This window comes from Serinus canaria, chromosome 1 (genome assembly GCF_022539315.1).
Source record: "Serinus canaria isolate serCan28SL12 chromosome 1, serCan2020, whole genome shotgun sequence".
NCBI lineage: Eukaryota > Metazoa > Chordata > Aves > Passeriformes > Fringillidae > Serinus > Serinus canaria.
The window spans coordinates 108,940,131-108,964,038 of NC_066313.1; the positions used below are offsets into that span (position 1 = coordinate 108,940,131).

A 23,908-nucleotide genomic window follows, 5' to 3' on the forward strand; every position below is an offset into this window, starting at 1 on the left:
CAAATCTTGTCCCAAACTTGAATATTAGTGATCACCAAGGTTTACCCAACTGCAAGCATTTGAGCTCAAGTTTTCTTTTACCTGCTTGCTATCAGGGGGAAAAATAAACACCCTGTAACTTACATTGTTCTACAAACCACACAACCACATAATTAGCCTGATTTTGAAGACCAAAATCAGGTAGACACAGATTACTCCTGGTTTCATCTTTAGTGGAAGGCACGAGACATGAGCCAAGGCAGGGGGATCCATGCTCCCACCAGCACAGCAAGACACAGCAGGATGGAGCAGCAGAAGATAAGCAAGACTGCAATTTCTAAGGAAAAAGGATTAAAACCAGGGGAAAATATCAGCCCACTGCAAGACATTTACACTGAGATGCACGAGCTAGAACATGTCATATTCTGTATATTTTAAGAAATAAATAGGAACAATTATTCAGCTTTGCAAATTCCTCCTGGCTCCAGACAGACAGCTTAGCGTGACTCACTCAGGAATGGCTGTCAAACACCTTTTGCCAGCCTTGTTCCTCCTCTTGGGAACTTTTAAACTACTCCCTGGCCTTGTTTGCTTGGTGCCAGCTACTCTCCCCACTTGCCACTCTGGATAAAACTCCCTCAAGGGAGAAGCAGGATGTTAATCCTTGCTAGCTCCTTAATTCCCTATTCCTTCCCTTGTGTCAGACTCTCCTCTTTTACACACACCAACACCTTCCCAGCCTGAGCAAGAGCCCTGCTTGTGCCACAGTGGACCTGAGCCCATCCCATCACTGTGGGCAGTCTGCAGGCACTGCCTGCCCACCTGGTGCTCAGGTTGTGTGTCAACCCCAAGTTCTGAACAACTGTCAAGTTTCCAGCTTGCTCTGAGAGCAAAAGCAGGCTGGGAGAAGCTCTTGGAAAACTCAGCACACTCCAGCAGGTCCTGGAGGTCCACTGCACTTCTTTAAAGGACAGGCAAATATTTTCAGTCCTGGCAACTGAGCTCTCTGGAATCTCACCCCAAGCACAATGGCAGGGTGTCCTGCCTGAGGTAAAGCTGGGCAGATTATGGCAGCACTGGGATAGTCCTGCTATTGAACACTCCCTTTCTTTCCTCAGACAGTTCACTCACCAGAGATAAATAAGAAAGGTCATCACAGAATCACAGGATGGTTTGGGTTGGAAGGCACTTTGAAGCTCATCTCATTCCACCCCCTGCCATGGGCAGGTTCACCTTCCACTACCCCAGGTTGCTTCAAGCCCTGTCCAACCTGGCCTTGGACATCTCCTAGGATGGGGCTTCTCTAGGCAACCTGTGCCAGGGCCTCACCACCCTCACAGGGAAGAATTTCTTCCCAACATCTAATCTAGCCCTACTCTCTTCCAGTTTGAAGTTATTCCCCATGTTCTGTCACTCCAGTTCCTCTCTGACTTCATGCAGGCCTCTTCAGATCCTGGAAGCTGTTCTGAAGCCTCCACACAACCTTCTCTTCTCCTCCTGCTCTTGGCTGAACAGCCCCAAATCTCTCATCCTGTCTCCAGAGGGAAGGTGCTCCAGTTCTCCTATGAACTTTGTGGCCTCCTCTGTGGAGGAGTTCCATGCCCTCCTTGTGCTGGGGGCACAAGAACTGTACACAGCATTCCAGCTGAAAATCCTGGCTGGAGAAGCAAGCAGAGCACCTTTGGCAAACACAATGCCCCCCTTTAACCCTGTACAGAAAGGGAGAGATACCTGGCAGAGCCAGGAGCCAGCTGGAGCTCCCTGCACAGCCCACACATCATTTCATGCTGCACTTGCAGAGAACAAAATCACCACCAGCAGCACCACAAGACATTTAAGCAGTTTTGAATGCTCATCGTGAAAAACAAGCCAACAAATCTCCAATAACCACAGAGTTTTGCATGCTTCCCACTCCCAAAGCTGTAGCCAAGGCATGGGTATTTAGGGAAAGGAAATCCTTTCCTTAGTGACAACACACAGCTTTAGGATGTTGCAGATGTAAAACATCCCCAGAGGGACCTGTTGATTGTCCACTTGTGCTCCTGTTGCTCGCTGCAGCCAAGACTGACCAGTTTGTGTTCAGCACCACACTGGTGTGCCTTGGAGGTTTCTGGAGCTGTGGGTGAGGGAGCAGGAAGCAATGTTTATCCCTGGAAGGAGTAGGGTGGAGGGAATGACCAATTTCAGACATGTGTAGCGCTCACAGTGTGGGTACTGTGGGGATCTCACAGACTCAGTAGGTAGCACTGTACTGACACACCAAACAATGCCCTCAGCCAAAGGCAGGTCTCACTAACAGGGGCAGAAATCCCTGAATTTGAAAATCACTTTGCTCATATATCAATATACACACAGATACAAAAACGTGCTGAGGTCCAGCAATTTCCAGGATAGGAACTGTAGGCCTGAAGGAACTTCATGTTAACCCAGTAGTTATGCTGGTATTTGGAAAGAAATTACCTTTAGAAAATCAGCACTGTAATCAGAGAAAGGGTGGGAAATGGAAACCAGGAGAGCATGGATCTCATGATTGAAAAGTAATGCCATAGTTATGGCTGGCCATAATCAATGCTCTTCTCAAATCAGCTCATCATTTATTCCATCCTGCTGCACTCTGAGCACCTTTGTAAGTGCTACACTGTGTCAGCAATCCCACAAATCTGTGATACAATTTGCATTTGGACAGAAGCATTGATGTTTCTTTTTCACAAGCAATGTGGCAAGAGCATCAAATCTCTTCCCTCCTCACAAAAGTGATTGCTTCCAGTTGAATTTGTCCTGTTAAGTCCATGCATAGATCAACCAGTAGAGAGTAGTAAGAAAGTTAAGATGAACATTTTAATCACACTTGTGCAAAAAGGACAGACAAAAGGAAGCAATTCTTCCCAGTTCTCAACTGGAACAAACTCCTGCCCTGAGCTTAACTTCTCAAATGCAAAAAATGTGATACATATTTTGTTTCTCCATTTTTATTCCCCATGCAGGTCACTGTTGTTTCTGCACAAACACCTTGAGTATTGTGAAACCCTGACCAGGCTGGATGCTGACACAATTCCCATGGTTCCGACAGGCCAGGAGGAGCTGCAACTTTCCCCTCCACTTGACATGATGGTGGGAAAAAAAACAGCAATAAAGTACATATTGTGGGTCAAAAATACAATCCAGGATTTTAGTTTGATTAAAAAAACAAAACAACACAACACAACACGAAAAAACCAAACAACTCGCTAAATGAAAAAGAGACCAAAACTACAACCATGTATCCACAAGTAGTGGAGCTGTAGTTTCTGCAGTTCTTCTATATGATGAATGGAAGAACTCAGGGCTTTTGCACCCCCTGACTGGAAATCATGTCAAGATTTAACCACCAGGAAATCACATTCTGCATCTAGCAGCTTTATTATTTTCAGCGTTTCCCATGGAGCAAATGCTGATACTGACATTTTCCCCCTCAAATGTAAGCATTTTCCATTTCTCTTGCAAAGAAAGACTTTTTGCCTTAATTACTTCTGGTTTTGATAGAGCTAGCAGGTGTAGTGAGTATTTTCTTCATTTCAACTAGTTCATTCAAAGTTGAAAACCCAACTGGGAATTGAAAAAAAAAGAGCCTCTTGCAATCTATGAATAAAAAGCAGGTGGGAGAAAATGAGGTCTCTGAATTTTAAAGCAGCCAGACTCTCCTTGGCACTTAGGTCTTGTTTCCTCCCTTACATTCTGGCTGCTCTTTAGTGAGAAGAATACTACCCAGAGTGGATTTTCACAGTAATTCAATATCTTTCCAAAGCCTTTCATTCTTTCTGAAGTTATTAAGACTGATGGTTTGACTTCATGGGTGAAAATGCATTTTTATGAATACAAAAACCTGAAGCTACCACAATTACAACTGGCACCATAAAACAGGATTTAGCCAGATTTATGTCTAGACTCTGATAATGACACTTTTAAAGCATTAATTGAACACTGTGGGAAAAATACTAGGAAATAGTTCAAGAGTAACATGCTTAGATAATATGCCATCACCTTGACTCCTAATTTCTAATTTGAGATTAACACCTGCCTTGTATCTGGTAATTAAACCTCTCATTAGGTCCCAAATTCTGAAGTTTAATCAGGTAAAAAAAGTTTTCTTTGTTAAAAAAGACAAACTCAAACCAAACCAAACAAACCAGGCTGAAATACAACTATTTCAGAGAGAAACTTTAGCATTTCTAACTTCAGCATTTCTGTATTTCTATGCAGGAATTTTCAATTTGACAGCAAATTTGGTGAAGTGCCCTTTCCTGAGTCACCTGCTCTGCTTTGCACACCTCCCAGGTTGCAAAAAGTTTCAGTTTTGCCACTCTTGTTGAAGACAGAGTTTCGCTGACAGCAAGTGGCCAGAGCAGAGCTATGGAGCAACCAGATTAAATGGAACACAACAAATTAATTAGACGCAGTAAATTATACTGGATTTTTTTCCAGGTTGCCCCAATAAAGTTCGTAACACCACAAAGCCAATATAATGGCTTTAAAGCAGTTAAATATTTTACAGAAAGGCATCTTTTAGAAAATGCTGCCTGTTTCCAGATGGGTGTGTGGTTTCTCCCAAAGACCAGACTGCACAGCTCCAGGTGTGCCCTGGAGTCACTCCCCTGGATGAAGGAACAATTTCCAAAGTGAGCCTCACAACTGCTGAACTGAAAACCTGACCCATGGGGCTGCCACTACCAACATCACCAGTAAATTAAATCCAAGAAGTGCACAGGGACAGCCAAACCTCCTGCAAAACAGCAACTTCCCCTGTGGAGCAAGGGGCCCAAACCTGATTCACAATTGCTCAGGTGAAGAGAAAGGGGAAGATAAATGAACATGGTTTAAGAGCTGAGAAACTGAGGAGGAGTACAGACCATGCTCCCCTCTGAATCCACAACATAAACAAGTCTTCCATCCATCACTCTCCACCTCCATGCCAGAATATTCAGCATGCTATATTCCTCCCCTCACTAGATGCAACTACAGGAGTTATTTATACCTCAGAAGAAACCCTCCTGACTTTATTTTTTCCCCTACTTGCTGAATCCACTGAGTAAAATGACAATCTGGTGTCCTGACACCATCAATCTGATGCTAACTACTATTATGGCCCAGACACAGGGTATTATATTAATAACCATAACCACTCTAACACTTGGATTTAGTCAGACAAGATGAGCTTACTAGCTCCCAGAAAAACCCCTCTGAACTGGGCTATTTGTCTCCCAATCCACTGAGCACAGAAGGAAGCTGCATCCATCCCCACACACACACCCTGGTGCAGCTCTGCCCTGCTCATCAGCTTCCTTCCACCAGACCTGCTCCCACTGGACAAGCAGAGCAATCACCAGCTAATCCAAAAACTTCCCAGACATATCAAGAGGGTAGTAAACCTAAAATATCCTTGCTGCATCTCCTTCTCCACGTAAACATCTATTTTCAGAATTGTAGCTTCTATTACTGATCTCTCGAGAACAAACAATTTGGTTTTAATTCTCCCCTCACCATGGCAATATGTGCACCAAGTAGAAAGATAGTCTATTTAGTAAAGAGCATTTGATGCTATTTCTGAACTCAAGACACAAAACAGTATCTTCATGGTTTGCAAGTTTTATTTCTACAGTAATTTCACAAGAACTCAAGTACCCATTAATTTTTCTGATATTACAGGTCACTTCCCCAGTCATGTTTTCTGTTTTCTTTTCAAAAGAAGTCTAGAACAAGGCTATTATATTTTAAGAACATTATTTTTTTCCTGACATTTCATACCTTCATTTCTAATCAGTTTTCTCTGCAAACTTTCCTCCTCTCCTCTGTGTTAATGTACTCATTTTTGCCATCCTACCTGCTCCCATGTACACAGCTGATCTTAATCCTTCCCTGGATGACAGCTCCTACAAGCACTTTATGATCTTTGCTACAGATCAAAGTTTTGCTTTCACCTTCAGGTTTTATCAATGTATTGGACTGTGTAAAAGCAAAAAGAATACATTTATGACAGGGATCTGAGGGAAAGCATCTTCAAACAATTACAGGTGAATATCTATTTCAAACTATAGGACAAACAGGAGAAAGGGAATGACTCCAGCTGCTGATAGCATCTGTTTCCTGGCACACTCCTATTGCAGGGTGAGAAATCAGCACTTAACACAAACGAGGCCAAACCATGGACACCTGCATTGGTTTGAATCTCTCCAGGCAAAAAAGGGCCACCAAAAAAGGAAAACCCACAGGCTTCTCCCAGGTTTACTTCAGTTTCAAAGTCTACCAAACTTCAGATGTTTGCATTTTCAAATGGCCTGTCCCACCAGCCACATCTGGAAAAAGTGACTCATCATTCCCTTCTGGACACAGACTAATAAGATTCTCTTTAAAAGATGACACCAATTTATATTACTGCCAGCTGTGTTACCAACACAGAACAGTGGGTTCAGCACTGCAACAAGTTGAGTGCAAAGAGGCTGAGGAAATGCCATCTTTGGACATTTTCAAAACCCAACTGGACACAGCCCTAAGCAAACCAACCTATTTCTGAAATAAGCTTGGCTGAAAGCTGCCTCATACTCAAATCACACCCACCCAATTATATCCTATGTTTGATTTTTTTTTTTTTAATGACAAGCCCACAATGACAACCTCCATTCAAAAAAAGATGCTCAGATCTCTCACTTGACCATGTGAAGCCATCCTGAGACCTCTCTCCTTGAAATGTCATCAGTGGGCTGTACAGGAAGGCAGGCATTGCACATGGTGCAATAATAATTAAGTCCAAACTGCCTGAGTTTTCACTCCACTTCCCAGGTGTTTTTTGCAGCCTGCAATAAGCTTTATGTTGTCATGGCTACTATTACAAGCATTTCAGCCCTCTAAAACTTATCACATCCCACAGCTGCAGTACAGACACACCCCACCAGGTAACTCAGTCAGAGATTCATTTTTAACTCTACCAGCTAAATCTAAGATGTGATTTGAAACACATTCATCCTTCTTAAGGCAGACCTAAGTTTACATATTACTTACATTTATTTTGCTCCTTTTAATCCCTTTGCCAGCATTGAAATGATGGGTGTCTCTCAGGGTGTCTTCCAGATTTCACAGCACTAAATCACATCTCTCTCACATTGCAGTCTGACATCATTTGTTTTCAAAGGGCAAGCAAATCAGCCATGGGGGACCAAATGCCTGGGGAACTGCGCTGCTGCACATCCTCAGTGGAAGGGGAACTGCTGCCTCTCTGGGCCAGAGGTCTGTGGCAGAGCAACCACTGCATGGTTGGATCAGCCAAGTCCCTGAGGTCAACCTGGTTTGTGTTCAAAAGGAAAAAGCAGCCTGTGCAGTATCAACAGCTGCTCTTCCAGCCTTTCCTCCAGCCTTTAACATCTCATGTTTTATCTAACCTCCAACTCAGACCCATATATAGGAATCTCTGTTTAGTTCCAGGATAACAATGGCTTTGGCTGCAGAGAAGAGCTTAAGTAGCTTAGAGAGCTGCCTGCCAGAGAATGGAATTTAGCATGTCATTCCAAAAGCCTGGCTCCTTATGAACTTAGATTTTAGTGTTGACAGTGCTCACATCCATGTAGAGACATGGGTAGCAAAGAACATCCAGCTTTGTCATAACAGGCTCTTAGCAGCCCCTTTCTCCTCTCCCAGGATATTTCCATGATTGTATTCCAGTTATTTTGGAGACAGCCTCATAGACACTCACCAGCTAAGTGTGTCTGGAAATTCCTCCATGAGTTTAAAACATATCACTGAAGAGAGAGATTTGAACAGGACAACAATAAGTTTTATTTCCATAGCAAAGCAGGCTGAAAAGTCTGCCAAGCTCAAGTCTGCCTCTTCAGCTAATCACATTTAAAGACACAGCAATGCTATGTTAGCCCAGATAAATTCATGGTTTAGGCATGTGGGCATGGCCACGGAATTCTTTGGGTAATGAGCTTTTAGATAGTCAAGGTTTCCTTATTTTCCACAAGCAGCAGCCACAGCACAGAAACAACCCCCCTGAAATCCACATTGAGAACACTGCTCAGAGCTCCAACTTCTCAGCAAACTCCTGATTTAGAGGAATACTCTACACTCCTCAAAGTGCGTGGTTTGGTGCTACGGGTGTGCTGGGAAGGCACAGGCTGCTTTAATCTCCAGGCATTTATCTCATAGACAACTACTCAGTCAATGTAGGACACCTATCAGCTCAGTGCTTCACTCTAAGCTGCCTAAATAAAGCAGCAGAGCACGCAGTGGCTTTTACACAAACACAGTTATATTTCAAGCACGGGCTGCTAGATTATGGGTACATTATGCACAGATGACAGATATCACAAACCCAGCCCTAACGTGACAGGAATGGGCTCAGTGCTCACATTTCACCAGTTTAGTGTTTACACTGCACTTCCCAGAGCTCCAAACCATTCCCATGGCCAGGGGCTTCCCATGGAAACAACCTGGCCCCATTGTCTGTGCATCACTCCCCCAGCACATAGAAATTAGGAACCTCCAAATTATTGTGGCTGAAATAACAGATAACACATTCAGTCCAAAAACACCATTGTAGGAATTGCTAATAAAATCCAAGTGAAGACAGACATCATGTGCTAAACTACTGCTTCAAACACTAGAAAGAGAGAGCAAAGCACCACTTCAGTCAATAAGCAAAACCCCCCCCAAAAAAAACCCCAAACCACAAACCCCCCAAAAAACCAACAACAAAAAAAAAAAAAAACCCAAACAAAGACCCTACAAAAAACCAAAAACAAACCAACAAAACATGGAGTAGTGAAATTATGTAGTTCATTAAAACTAGAAGTCTAGCATAGGTGTCCCTTCTCAAAAAACATTAATCTGTTGCAGCACAAAATACATCAGTAGCCAAAATGTTGTGATCTGAATTATTTTGCTCTTAAGGTGCATAAATAAAATCAAAGTATTCGTGGCAAGTTCAGGCATTTGGGCACCTCACTCAAGTAACAAGGTAGCTCTAGGAATGAGGTCAAATCACTGTGTCAAATTGCCTTCACTTCTAATAGAAAGTACACCAATTAATCACCCTAAATACATGTTAATATTCCAGGTTGCTTTGGTGGCCAGAAGCTGAAACAGAAGGCAGATTTGGCAGCAGGGGAAAAAGAAAGGAAAAGCATTTGTTTCAAATATTTTGTAGCTCGGAAATGGTCAATTAAAACACACCAAAAAAATGAAAAATTATTCTTATGAGCTTATCCTATATATTAAGTGATGACAAGCCTACACAGAATGATAATCCATTATTTATGGGCTAAGAGACTTCTTGATTGGTGAAAAAGTACAATTCTTTTAGGGGCTCATGTGGTGGAGAGAATTTAACCAAACAAACTCTCTGAAGTGGCAATGACTGAGCAAAGAACAAAATGTGATGTCTAATGCTGTTATAATTTCTGTCTACTTTGGTTGTGCACTACTGGATTGCTGAGTGTATCCTGTGAGGATTCACACCTGGTATCAGAAAGAGCCTGCATGCAGGGATGTGGCTGGGTAATGGGGAACCCTCTGGATTATTCCCTACACAGCTGCCTGTAACTTTGAGACTCTGGTGGTCCCTCACCCTTTCACCACTGCCTGAGTACCAGCCTTCACATATCCAAGAAATGCATATTTATCTTCCTCTTTCTGTTTTGGTTTTTTTTTTTTCCTTGGGGGGGAAGCAGAAGAGACATGCTGATTTCCAAGGCTTGGGGTGATATTGCATGAGAAATGCAGCAAGGGAGCCCCAGCCTGGAGGGTGCCACAAGTTCCAGTGGAACAAAGAATATTCACTTCTTAGATGAATTCCTTAGAGAGGACAAATTAAATTTAGCCCAGAAAGTGACCAAAATGCATCTGGTCCAGCAAGTTAATAAGGGTGCTCCAACCCAGGAGAGGCAAAAGATCAGATGGAATTACAGAAAAAAAAAAAAAAAAACAACCCCGAGTTAATCTCTCAATATTCAAGGTTGATTCCCTGCTGAACTGGTGATCTCTGATCTTAATCCCCCCAGTTCCATCTGAGGATATTCCAAGGGAATTGCAGCAGCCAAACTAACATATTTAAGAAGAAAAAGGAAATAATTAGTCTTTCTAGCTACTTCCTACAGGGCAGACTTACATTAAAAATTAATGAACTAAAATATTTATCAAAGTCAGCTTTCTTTAAGCAACAACAAACTAAAGAGTTAAAAATACCCAAACCAACAAAGGCAAAAAAATGCTGTAAGGTACTTGCATTAAGTTTCATCTACATCTAATCAAGAGGTTTGAATCAGCTCTCTTCTCACAAACAAGCAGGTAATGTAATTAATTTTCTCCTGAACCTTGAGGTTGTCGAAGAAGAGGATCTGACCTAATACCAGCTAATTCCTGCTCTGTGCAGAATTGTAATCTCTCCTGCAAACCAGATTTGACCTGGATTCAAGTCAAGAATTTTAAGAGGGAACAAAATAAGGGGAAGGAATGAATTCTAAGAGATGTGTGCATGTTATTCTGTATGCATAATGCGTGCAAATTTGTATTTGCATCAGTACAAAATCTAACTGCTGTCAGAGGCACACATCACACATGTGCTGTCAGAGGCACACCCCAATACTGAGTTAAGATATGTAGGATTTATTAAAAACTACACTGGGTTCATGTATGTACTTACCACATGAACTTTCTTTTGTTAAAATAACATTTAGCAGGGCAGCTATAGATGTCCTTAAGCTCTAGGTTTCCTGATTTTAACATTGAAACTGTAAAATTACTTACACATATCTGTTTTGTTTCACATTTTGAGGATTACAGGGACTAGTAATCACACACATTTTAATTTGAGCTGCCACACTACATAGCTGAGAGTTTACATATCTGCAGAGAATCACTGTAAAGCTTAAATGTAAATAAACTCATTAATATTACAATTGTGGGCATACACACACACACACAGAGGATTGTAGGCTTGTAAATAGTACAGGCATAACTGCATAACTGCCTGGAGGAAAAACTTGGCAAAGTAAAACCAAGATGATCCTACATAGATTTTCATTTCTTTTGTTTTTTAAACACTTTATTAAACAAACAAACAAACTCATGTGTCATGCTGGAAACTTGTTCCCAGCAATGTCATACTCCTTGGAAAGTTCTCCAGGCACAGGCGTATTAATTCCAACTCCAGCAAGCTTTTCCTTTTACAGCTGATGTGTCTTTTTTCACTAAAGCCAGTCAACAGATTGCATTTCTAAAAGTCACTGTTTGCTCCAGAGTAGGTTCTAAATAGTTTCAAGACTTCTTTTGGCTGAACATCTTGGACATATGTGGAGACACAGAGAAACAAGGCCAGCCCAGAAATGTAGGGCAGCCCTGCCCTGCTCCTACCCTTCCCAAACCCAGTCAAAACACCCAGGCACGTGTGGGCTCCTGCTCTGCTGCTCCCAGCCACCACCCTCCAAGTGCTGCTCACCCCCAAGGGGCAGAATCTTCATTTTCACCTGCCTGAAACATCCCTTTTCCATGCTGAAGATATATGTGTCCCATAAACACCCTAATATATCGGGAGCATGTCAGCCTAATTTTTGTATTATGTGCTGAGAGACAGCTGTGAGAACACTAGGAGCACAAAATAAAGATTGAAAGGGCTCTATAAAGGCTGGAAATACACAGTCACCACCTTGCCCAAGTGGCATCCTTAGCCACTATGCTCTCAACTGAATAAAAACACAAAAAACTCAGAAGGCAACAAAACCGAGTCCCATAACAAGTAATAAGGGCACCAGAGCAAATCAGGGAAGGTATCTACCCCAGCCACACATCAGTAAGTACACACCAGCCTTCCAGAGCACTTCAAAAATTACCACCACTCACCAGCTCACCCCAAGGAAGCATTTTAAAGGACAAGCCACCACCAGCACAGCAGCAGTACAAAAATCCAACTTACCAATACAAGTAATAGGCTAAAGCCAGGACAATCAGTGTAGTGCAGACTCCAGCTAACAAGCATATACTTGACTGGTTTACCAACATCTTCCCAATTTGTTATTGATTAATAGACAGACAAACAAACACAAAGGAGAAGAAATGGAACAGCAAAAACGCACGATGTGAATCTTGGCTAGGAAAGCGAATCAGTCTTGACATGGAGGAGGGATTATGGTGACAAAAGCACATCGAGGTAAATCTGGAAGTGCTTCAGCTACTAAAACTGCCTGCTCAGCAGCCCGAAAAATCAGCTGGGTGTCCTCTCTACTACATGGCTTTGTAAGCCACTGAACTAAAAAAGCCCCTCTCACCTCAAGAATGAAGGCATGAATGGGGCAGAAGTGGACTAATATTTAAAACAGGTAATACTGCTCAATAAATATTACAGTCAGGTGGTGTTGCTGGCAAGCCAAGCCTTTGCTCTAATCCAGTAAGCTCCTTACAGGAAATTACCAGGCTACAATCGACCGGATTCGCTCCCGTGGTCGTGCGTGTGCTCAGCACGGCCACTCGACACTTTTTGTGTCTGCAGGACCTGAGGAAAGATTTTAACAAAATCTAGATTTCAGCACAAAGGAACCTCCCATCACAGAACCCAAGAGATGACAATGATGTTTCCTTTCTCTTCTCCCTGCTCCAAAATCAGGGCTTTTGGAAGGCCGGAGCAGGCACAGTCCAGGAGTCTGGTTAACAAAAAGGAGATATGGGAGCCTGGAGAGGGGAGAAAGGAGGTGGCAGCAGCTACACCCGGTGCAGGAACATGGTGCTGATGGGGTAAAATTCAGGGCCCTGATGCCTCAGGTTTAGCTTTTCTATGGTTCAGATTCTGTGCTGCTTTAGTGTGTAAGTCTAGAATTCATATTAGAGGATGGTGAGCTCTCTGCACAGAGTAGGGAGACAAAACAATTCCTGCTCTAGCTGGACATCAAGGACAAATGATCCAGATCTCAGGCCCAAGAGCACAAACAATGTGGACCAAAGACAGAAAAAAGAAGAATGGGACTTCATAACCAAAAGCTATAATTAGACAATTAGCTCCAATATGCAAATGGAACAGAACTTATAGAAGTGAGAGACCCCATGACCTGTTGTCCATTTTGTGGCCATTTTGGGTTGTGCTGCCCAAGGTGGATCTATTGAGGCCTCTTAATGAATCCCTACTTCATTCTTTAGCTCCATCCTCTGTTCTAGATCAGCCTTTACAAGGCATCAGCCCCATCCAGATGCTCTGCTGCATAATATGGACAGTCCAGGTAAAGAGAGACTTGAGGGCACATCTGTACCAGGACACAACAGCTGGACTGCAGAGTGATTCCTATTTATGAACACAGCCCTCTGTGAAGATGCAGCACAATTCACCTGGTCAGAGTTGAGCCTCTAAAGAACCAAAATCCAATCAAAATCTAGCTTAGATACAAAAAAAAAAAAATTTTAAGTGGTAGCCACAGGCCCCTGACACTCCCATTTTTTGACTAAACTTTAGCAACAGCACTAAAGAGAGCAAAGTCATGGTGTAAGATCTTCTTAAAACCCTGGCTGCCCTGGAGGTAGAGTCATATCAGAAGATTTCAATAAAGTTGAAAGAGGCAGCACAAAATCACTTAAGATGAAACAAGTAAGAACGTTTTTACATTCAAAGAACAGACAATGCTTGGAATTATTTGGCCAAAAAGGGGAAAGAAAAAAGAAAAAATAAAAAAAAGGAGGCTGGAGGCTGTGAATGTTAAAGTTACAGACAAATAGGAACTTCTATCTGATTTAGCAGAGCTGGGTAGGATAAGAATGTAAAAGCTGCCTCTGAGTTTAAAGCACACACAAATTAAATACAACATCCTCCAGAAAGTGTGGTGAGTAAGGGTCTAGTGGAAACCAGGATAGAAGCACCACAGCATTCATGAAATAAAGGAAAATTTCAGGTGCTCTCCATGCACCAAGTCAATAGGTCCTCCTGTCCTCTTATATCCTGCACAAAGTCCAGGGCTCTTGTAAAACCTTTTGCAACCTCACCTACAGCTCAACCCCATTTCTCAAGTGACTCCAAGGTAAAAGTCTTACTACTATCTACATCTTTGTCAATGAAGGAGATGGCTTGCTTAGGAAGCAAGCCTTAAATTCCTTGCTTAGGAATAATCAGTTTCTGGGGGCTCCAAAGGAATTTTTACTGATTTTGTTCCCCAATCTCATTTTGAGATTGGTCACACTGCTTCAGTTCTCAATTGCAGAAACTGGGTTATATCAAAAAGCATCAAAATAAACCCCAAAGCCCAAGAGACAAACAGAAACACAGTTCAAAGATGACAGGAGGGTTTCAGACATGCAGAGTCACTAAACTGGCACTTGCAGTGTTTTCATAGGTGAAGCTCAATCACCAGTTTCCAGGACTGCTAATCAATACTTTTCCAATGCACAACACTCATTACAGAAAATGCACATAATGGATTATGACTGGGCACAGGACAGCATCATGGTTTTATAATGAAAACAGAACCCAAAGTAGCAATTATCAAGAGTCTTCATTTGGAAAAAAAAATAATTATGATATTGGAATAATTGCCTATATTTGGAACAAGGCTTACTTGGTATTTCTATGATAAAAGCTATTCTAAAATTATAGTGCTGGTATTCAAACAGCAATTCTATAATACCAGCCCTTACATAACAAATAGAAAAGGAGTTATCTAACAGAAGCCCTATTAGTACAAAATTATTTGAGTAATAGGCCTCTTGCAATGTATAAAATAGATCAATGTTATGTAATTACAAAATGCTGCCAATCTTAGTCTCTGATTATTAAGAAAAAAACCTCAGTAATGTCTACTCATCTCTAAGACTATATAAAATGCTCCTCTTCACTCCAAGTGGTTGAATTTTCAAGACAAATGGGAATTCATCCTTTGTATTCAGAAAAAAATAAACTACAAAAGAAACTTCAGGAGTCTTAAATGCATTTACACTCCAAGCTGTGAAACCTAGGGAGCCACCTGCTAGACAGATTGGGTCAATCTGGAAAATGCTTTGTGGCACAGGCCTATCACTTGTTAAAACAGGGATGTAAAAGAAAGGATAAACAAAAGAGTCTCACCTGTGAGATGTTATAGGGAAAAAGAAATACTTTGCTTTCTGGATGAAAAACTATGCAAGAAAAAAAAATTAAGCCTCAAACACATGACAGAGAGCTAGCAAGGAGACATCTGTCTGCATGCAAATGTGCTGTGGCTGAGCAAGAAGAAGCTCTGACTGCTGCTACACAGTCTCAGCAAGCACAGTATTCATGCCTGCAAGCCCCTGCCCAGGTTCAAAGCTTCCCTTTGAAGTACTGAGCACTAATTGGCAAGAAATGGAAACTGTCTTACAAGAAGTGCTGAGCTGCTTTAAATTTCAGGTATTAAACACTGCCTTCTGCAGAAGAGGAGCAGTGTGATTTGCTCTCTGATCCATAGTAATGCAGGATCTCTGATGCCAGTGAATAGGTTGGAGCAGGAAAGCTCCTGGGGCTGTCTGGTAGCAAAGCCACCACCCCCTGAATCCATGTGTCCAGAGACAAAGCCACCACTTCCTGAATCCATGTGTCCAGAGACAAAGCCACCACTTCCTGAATCCATGTGTCCAGAGACAAAGCCACCACCCCCTGAATCCATGTGTCCAGAGGAAAAGCCACCACTTCCTGAGAGCCAGCTTGGAGACAGAGCAGGGCTCAGCACACCCCCTTTGTTCATTTATGCCTCTGCTCCAGAGTTTGCTACCACAAGCTGTACTGCCTGGCTGGAAAAGATTAAATAGGATTATTTATTATTTTTATGATTAATAAGTAAGAGGGACAGGGTAAAGCAAAGGCCTCAGGTGACACCTAAGCTATTCACAAGCTGTGGGAATCACAGCTGCAAGACCAAAGAGAGACAGAAGGAAAGTTTTCCCCTGCCAGTGCCCTGCCATACTAAACCTAAAAAATCCCCAGAGGAGCATTTGCATGATCTCACCTACAAATGCACCTCCAAACCAGGAACTGCTCATAGCTTACCAGCAATGAAGAAAGGCAGCTCTAGAACTGAGAAGCAGAATGTATGCCATGCAATTTTGACTTTACAGTCCCCAGTCTTCCTGACAGATCTGTGACAAGTGATAAAGACCAACTAGCCTCCTGTCACCAGGCTGACATTTGTCACATGGACAAAGACACCTTGTCTATACATTTTATATACATAAAATGTCTATAAATTTTCATTTTTTTCACCATGACATTTTCCATGGTTTGAGCCTGGAGGGAGACAGAAGCCATATGAGGAGTGAGGGAATACAAAAGTCATCATTCTTCCAAATCCAGATGTTTCAGATCTTCATCACAAGGGAGACAAAGAAGCAAAAAAACCAAACACCGAATTTGGGTTCTGCTGAGTTACTGTCACTGAGGCAGCTTCAGATAAAACCCACTGTTCTGCAGTCAAGAACAAATAGGTGAATTATGAAAATGCAGCAGGCACACAAGCCAACAGTTTCTCAGAAAGTTCAGTGAGCTGAACTGGCAGCCTGAATGACAGTGGGTGGGGAGCTGGATCCTGCTCAGTGCATTCACACTGCTCATACAGAGCTGTGCATCTGCTATCACAGCCCAAAGGGGGGAAAAGCAAGAAAGGAAGAGCTGTACAGCAGGGCAGGGACCCACATCATCCCCTTCCTCCTTCTATGGGATCCAACTTCTCCTCTCTTGGATGTCACCCTGACTGCCAACAGCAGTGTGTTCATTCCTGAATAAGACATCTGTTCTTCTTTTGGATTATTTCACTGACAAATACTGCACAAGGCTGTTATCAGCCTGAATCCATAATTACCCCTGTGGTCAGATCTGTTTTTGCATATACACAAAAGCAGGTATCTTCCTAAAAACACAGACCAGACTTAGCAAGCAGACTGATAGCAAAAACAAATATATGCTGAACAAAGTTTTATTGTTCTGTGTTTTCTGTCAAGATCACACCAGCCCCTTCTGGTCTCTGTACTAATACTGGCAGCAGCAACTCACCACACAACCTTTACACTGACCTCTTCACCCAACAATAAAAAACCCTCAAACCCCCAAACAAGTCACCATAAAAGAAAAAAGACCTTTCTCCTGTGTGAATTTGAAGATCACATTTTGAACACAAAGCTGAACTGCATAAATGTGCGTTTTTGCTTGTGGTGAAATCTTTATAAATTACAACCAAAATTCTTTACAAATGCAGTAGCTCACAATTAAAAAAAAAAATTAACTTGTAAGTGGGAAGGCTGCACATTGTGCAAATTCAGGCTTTTGTTGGCCATTCAGCTGGGAAAATAAACAGCAGCCACTCTCTAAACATGCCTTCTGTCTTTAAAATCCACATCAGACAAAAACCTGAAAAGAAATATCTACAGCTCTCACCTTTTCTTAGTATCTCCCATCTCCTGGGTGGCTTTAGCATTCTATTGCTAAATAGGCCTCTAGCAGCAAATATAGTTAATTTAGGCCATCTGGATTCTAGAGAGCAGGGGACCCTTCTTTGGTAACACACAGAGTCTTTGAAATATGCTGCCAACAAAGATCACAAATCCATGAGTGGTCAGCCCTGTCACGATTCAATGTCCCTTGTTCAGCTTCTTCTAAACAGTGGCCTTTTAATGCAATATTTGAGAGAGACGTGACCTAAATACCCTTTCACTGAGGGCTGCAGGAATCCCAGGAATGATTGGCCCACTAGAAAGTCACACTTGCCCTCCACCAGCAACGTTTAGACAATAACACAGCTTATAGTGAAACTCTGGGAGTTTTCACAGATGCTCTCTTTATCATGGTCTCATGTTAAACTGGCTCTGACAGACCCAGACAAAAGGATATTCAAATATTCTGCCACCGTGAGTACTTCTTCAGTCCTAGAGGTGCCACAAATACTGACACTAATGTGACCAGAGGAGATCTCTCAGTGATCACGACCCCAGTCAGGTGAACAGCTGCCTGAGTGAAGTTTCTACATCTCCATACATTCCTCTGTATTCCTTCCACTTCTGTCAGAGACAAAAAAAAATCACCAAAGCAGAGATTTCCTGCTGGAACAGTTATAAAGTCCTGGAAGAAATGCAGAATGTGAAATTACTGATATAAAAGTGAGCATCCATTTCTCTTGGAGCTTGCAGCATTTCTGAACAGTTTGACTGCCAAGTCAAAAACTGCTCCCCATCACTTGAAAAATTAGAAGCTAATTAGTAAAGAGAGGTGTTTACTGTACCAAAGCTTCATATTCAAAAGACCCTATGTGCCAAACTGGAATTATGGATGTCACCACTGCTAGCTTGGCACTGCTTTACAAAAGCTCCTCAGTCAGGCTGAGTAGCAGTTTGAGAAGTAGCATTTATGCTCTTATGATTCATTTTTATCTGCCAGAATAACCCTCAGTTCATCTGCAATTATATGCCCAAAAAATCAGATATTCAAGGGTATTACAAACTGCCTGCAGTTCAATGCAATGTGTTAATATAGGACACATTTACAGACAATGAATCCAGCAAACCAGACTAGCTTAATTTAAAATAAACAAACAAGCAGCCTGGTCTATGTACCAGAACTAATCTAAAAGAATCAATATTTCCCCAATCAAGACATAGAACAAGAAACTTCATGCAATTTACTCAGCAATGCATAATTACTTCTTGAATCTGCAGATTTTGTTCACTTTTAAGCCCATTAAACATGAACTACTTTTTATTAGTTCTATTTAAATTCTTTTTACCTTAACTGTAATAAACCAGATTTCTAAATAACTGGAATAATTGAAACTTCACTGCCTTAATCAGAAGTATTTTACTGTCAGTAAGTTCATTACTTCCAGGCAACTGGGAGCTTTTTCTATGCCTAGTTTGACTGACTGCTCATAAGCCTCTCTTCCCAGGCACTACTACAGGCTCACTCTAAACTCAAGCTTAAGGTCAGCACGTCCTCAAGGTTTGCTTGTATAACTGCCTATACAGTTATTACTCATCCCACATCTCTACCAACAAGATATATCTTAAGCTAAACTTTTGGGTCTGACATTTTTTGTTGAGGTTTGGGTTGGGTTTTGAGGTGTTTTGTATTTTATAAAGTAGGTAATTTCAATAGACATTAGGGAACAGTTAACCCAGGGCACACAGGACAGTAATAAGAGGCATTATTATATCTTCAGCACAGGAAAAAGAGCTGTGATGCTTAGGCATTTTGTTCCCATCTTGCAACATGGATCCAAAGTATCCAGATGACTTTGAACTGAACAAGTTGACAGCTCACAAAGCCATGGCAAAGAGCATCCAGAAGGGACCTGCAAAACGCCCCAGCACAGCCAGGTCCTGCAGTGACACAAGGACCCAGCAGCCACATCTCCAGCTCACACTGCCCTGAGCCTCTTCCCTCTGTCCTTTTCATACATCCCACAGGAGGGGGCTTGTTCAGCTTTTAGAGGGTGTTCCTTATCAGCCCTTTGCAATCACAACTTGGTTGTGCAATCTTTAACTCCTCAGTCTCAGTCTCTTGTGCATCACTTATCTCATTAAACTTTGTGGAAGAGGTTTTACAGCGACTTCTGTGAGCCAGAGAGAAGTTTGATAAGAGGATCCATGTTTACCCCTGAAAGAATTTTCTACCAAGGTCATTGACATAGAAACCAAGAAAGATAAATAAGAGAAACCTGCAACTGCCTATTCCAGCAAGCACTTTGTTTGTCTCTCGTGACCAATGAGTAAAGTGTAAACTTTTGAGTTTTGTAAGAATGTACAAAAAGCAGGCATGCTAGAATAAAAACTGTTTGAAGCCTTCTGAAAATGGAGTGTGTTGCTTTGTCTCCATATCAACTACAACAAAACTTGAACACCACAACCAAGAAGAAAAGGGAGGCTCTTTCCAGTGGAAGAGATAGGTACAGAGATTGGGCAAATGAAGCCTTGAATCAAAAGTGGCCTTGCTGCTAAGGCACAGTAATATTGTCCTGAAGCACATACTGTGACAGTATTTGTATTTAAAACTGTGCCTTCTGCTGCTTTGGAAAGTACTGCCAAAGGTCCTGAATGTGTGGCCTTCACAACTTCCACATGTGAAAACAATTGCTCCCACAGCAACTATGACATTTTCAAAACAATTATGAAAAAGTAAATGCCATTATGGCTTCTAAGAAAGCACTTTCAGTTTGGATTACTTTGTTCTTCTCAAAATAAACATCCCCAGGAGATCAAGCCTAGCCCTTGAGCTCCACTAGCAGATACCCCCAGCTAGAAGTGGATCCTGTGCTGGCCCAGAGCAGTGACCACCCTGGCATGGCTGAACAGTGCTGGGTTCCAGCCATAAACATATCCAGCATTGTTCAGCAAGGCTGGCTTTCCTTAGGAAAGAGGCTCCAAGCTTAATGGGGTGCAGTTTTTGAAGAGTAAAAGTGAGTGCTACAGAAAAAAAAAAACACTGTCATGCTCCCTTCCTCCAAATTAAAGGTGCAACAACTCAGTGCCTATTTATTAGAAACAGATAGGAGAAAACATTACTTCTGTAAGTTGTGCAGACTGCCTGAAAACCAAACCACACCAGACTAACAGCAGGGATCATCCTCTGGGAGCAGCTTTTCAGAGCATCACTCTGCCAGTGGAGAGGCCTGTCTTACAGGCTTTGAAACCTCACCACAGCCTCTACCCTGGTAAATTAAATATGAAAACAGGGTCTGTAACTGGTCTTCCAATTTAATTTACATTTCACCTTGCCTGAACTGTAGAAACTCTTCAAACTGTGACTGCCATGACTGCTTTTGTGAGCTGCTCTCAGGTCTAGCCTGATGAATCCAAAGATCACTTTGTTTTCCTCTTTGTGGTCCCAACTAAGTTTTCATAAAAATTGACTTTTCCAGCAATTTCTACAAATTATAACACTGACAGGTCTGAAGACAAATCCCCCCCCAGTAAGACACACAATAAAGACAACAGCAGCAGATGACAGACCACAGAACCACAGAACGGTTTGGGCTGGAAGTAACCTTGAAGATCATCCAGTTCCATCTCCCCTGCCATGGGCAGGGACCCCTGCCTTTATCCCAGCTTGCTCAGAGCCCCATCCAACCTGGTCTTGAACACTTGGGATGGGACAGTCACAGCTTCTCTGGGCACCCTCACAGGGTCTCACCACCCTCAGGGGGAAGAATTTCTTGCCAATATCTGATCTAACCCTGCTCCCTCTCAGTTTGAAGCCATTCCCTCTTGTCCTGTCACTCCAGGCCCTTTAGATAGTCTCTCTCCATCTTTCTTTCTCTTTCCAGCTCTCTTTAGGCACTGGAAGGCCACAATAAGGACACCTTCTCTATTCCAGACTGAACAATCCCAATTCTCTCAACCTTTCCTCACAGTGGAGGTGTTCCAGCCCTCTCATCATCTGGGTGACAATCAAGAAAGTGAAGGCTGAAGGAATTACTCAGGGGGTTATTCAATCCATGCAGCTTCCAGCATGGCCATTCATTTCACTCAGAACATTTCATTTCCAGATTATTCCTCATTTCAGGTTCTAGTGACCCAAGACAAGACACCCAGGCAGCACCACACAGGTAACAGGCCTGGCACCCTGCAGGCTGGGTATGAGAAACTCAGATTTTCTCTTCTCTGAACAGAAGCACAGCTTGAGAATTCAACTGTCACTATCTGTCACAATCCAAAATCTTGCTCCCTCCCACCCCAGCATATTTTAGCTTCTCAGTAACCCATCAATGGCCTTTTCAAGCTTTATACACAAAGATTGCAGCCATGTAAGTTGAAAAGTATCCTACAAAACAGCAACTAGATAAAAAAGGGCTTTCTTGTGTTTCTGGGGCATTGCTCCTACACCAGTGTCAACAAGAACAGGCAAAAACATTTGACACAACCAGTTTTGAAAGCAGCTGGTCCCCATGACACGGGGACAAGGCTACTTTCATGAATCAACTACTGGGTGTCCCTCCACACACCAAAGCTGCAGGCAGTCAGCCAGCTTCAGCTGCAATAGCTAATTTTTGGGGGTAAAATTTTTGACCCAAGGATATTTTGGGCTTGCAGGAAGTGTCTATTTGCCCACCTAATGACTGGGATCAATGCTTTCACTTCCTCTACAGCAGGAAAATGTGCATCTTTAAAGGGATGCAACTTTGCACAGGGTCAGTACATGCCCTGAACACAGACTGTGGCTGTTCCAGAATGTGCTGCTTTATGAAACATAGCTCTGAGAAATATCTCACAGAAATTACCATTTTTAGGGAGACGACATGTCCTACAATAGACCTTGAAAGGTGATAGAACACCAAAGCAATAATTCAAGTCTTTGCAAAAGCACCAAGATTAAATTATTTTCTTACAAAAAAAAAAATCTACTAATAGCCCCTGAAGGGGCAGGGTATCAGAGATCATCATGAAAATGTTAACATCTGACAGTAACCACAGGTTTTAAGATCCTGTCCTGAAAAAAACTGTTCTACTGCTGTGTCAGCAGGGTCTCAGCAGCTTTCCACTTTCCCTGTCACTGTTTGTAGGACAGAGTACAGAAAAAGGCAAAAAGTAGGAAGATTGCTGAGATACTTAACATTTTCAGAGCCAGTTACTGGATGAGATGTCAAGGTGCTCAGATGAAAGGCAGCCTAGGATGACCCCAGTCAGCATTGATGTGATTTCTATGAACCCCATAAAGGAGGTCCTTCAAGGACTATAAGGACATAGTTCCCCTTCTTCTACATTTAAGGAAGGAGGACACAAATAAGTATTTCTAGAGTCCCAGGGAGGTTTATTTGTGGTTAAATCTCTGCTTCAATGATCACCAGCAGATACAGCATACATGAGACAGCAGCAGCAACAAGGTCAAGTGCTGATTTCATTCCTAAACTAAAGTTCTCTGAGTGGGACACATCTGACACCTCTCCCAGGAGTTCATGCAGCTCTATCAAAAGAACAGGATTTGCACACCCATTTCCCCCCACCCTCCCACCAAAAGCATATTGCTACAGACAAAACACAAATACAGAAATGTGGGGGAAGATTTCTTTCTTACCACCACCACTGGGGACCACTTCTGGCGCCTGGCAACACTCAGAGCAACAGGAGAATCCCCATCTCCTCCCTCCAGGGAAGTACCACTGCTTATGTCTCAAGAGATTTGCTTTCTCATTTGCCTATAAGCAAAAAAGACATTCTCCAGTGAATGAAGGTAAAAGTATTTTGTTTAGAAACAAAAAGCAATGCAAACAAGCAGCTGACAACCCAGGTAATGAATAACCCAAACACTTCTTAGTAAAATTATCAGTCTTTTTCCTTTCTCTGAAGAAAAAAACCCCTACTTGATCCTTCTCCACATATATATTACTACACTCAGCTCCACAGGTACCAAGTACTATTGCTTTCAAAGGGACTAACTGGCACATATCAATGAAATTAAAAGCAAGTGTTCTAAATTTGCCACTAATAGTGACATTGCAGCTTCTATTCAGACAGCAGCAAGGGCTTGCATACATAAGAACTAGCCTACTTTTCCTGGCTTTACTAATCAGCATAACAAAAGGTGATTTTATTTCTCTTACCTCCAAACCCTGTCTTGAGAGAAGTTACTGAAAATGAAGCAGAAGCAATTATCTCCTCTGAGAACACACAATTAATCCCTATATTTTATTAAGAGTGTTTTTTATGATCCTCAAGCAATTAAGCTAATCATTATTTAATTTTAGATTACTGAACTGGAGATTTACTTCAGACACAAGCTCACTTTCCACATAATTTAGTCTCTGTAATTAGAGATGTACTTTACCCAGAGGTGGCTTGTTTAAAGCATGTTATCTAATTTCACAAGCCTCACACCATGAAAGTTTCATGCAGAAATCTACAACCCAAACTTCAAAAATGAGAAAAGCCCCGAAGACACTCAAGATTTACCAGACTGCAAACCCATTTTTCCTTTGAAAAAAAAAAAAGTTCTCCAAACATG

General features: G+C 42.1%; 1 protein-coding gene across 9 annotated transcripts in view; it reads right to left on the minus strand.

Moving 5' to 3' along the window:
• The window catches only part of AGPAT3 (1-acylglycerol-3-phosphate O-acyltransferase 3), an 86,368-nt gene that overhangs the window by 24,911 nt on the left and 37,549 nt on the right, over positions 1–23,908 (minus strand). For 7 of the 9 annotated variants that reach the window (XM_018913458.3, XM_030234210.2, XM_050970814.1 and 4 more), the window contains one exon: positions 22,982–23,102. The exons of the other annotated variants lie outside the window; for them this stretch is intronic. The gene's annotated coding sequence lies outside the window, so the exon portion shown is untranslated. The remainder of the gene's footprint in view (positions 1–22,981; positions 23,103–23,908) is intronic. 9 annotated transcript variants of the gene reach the window in all.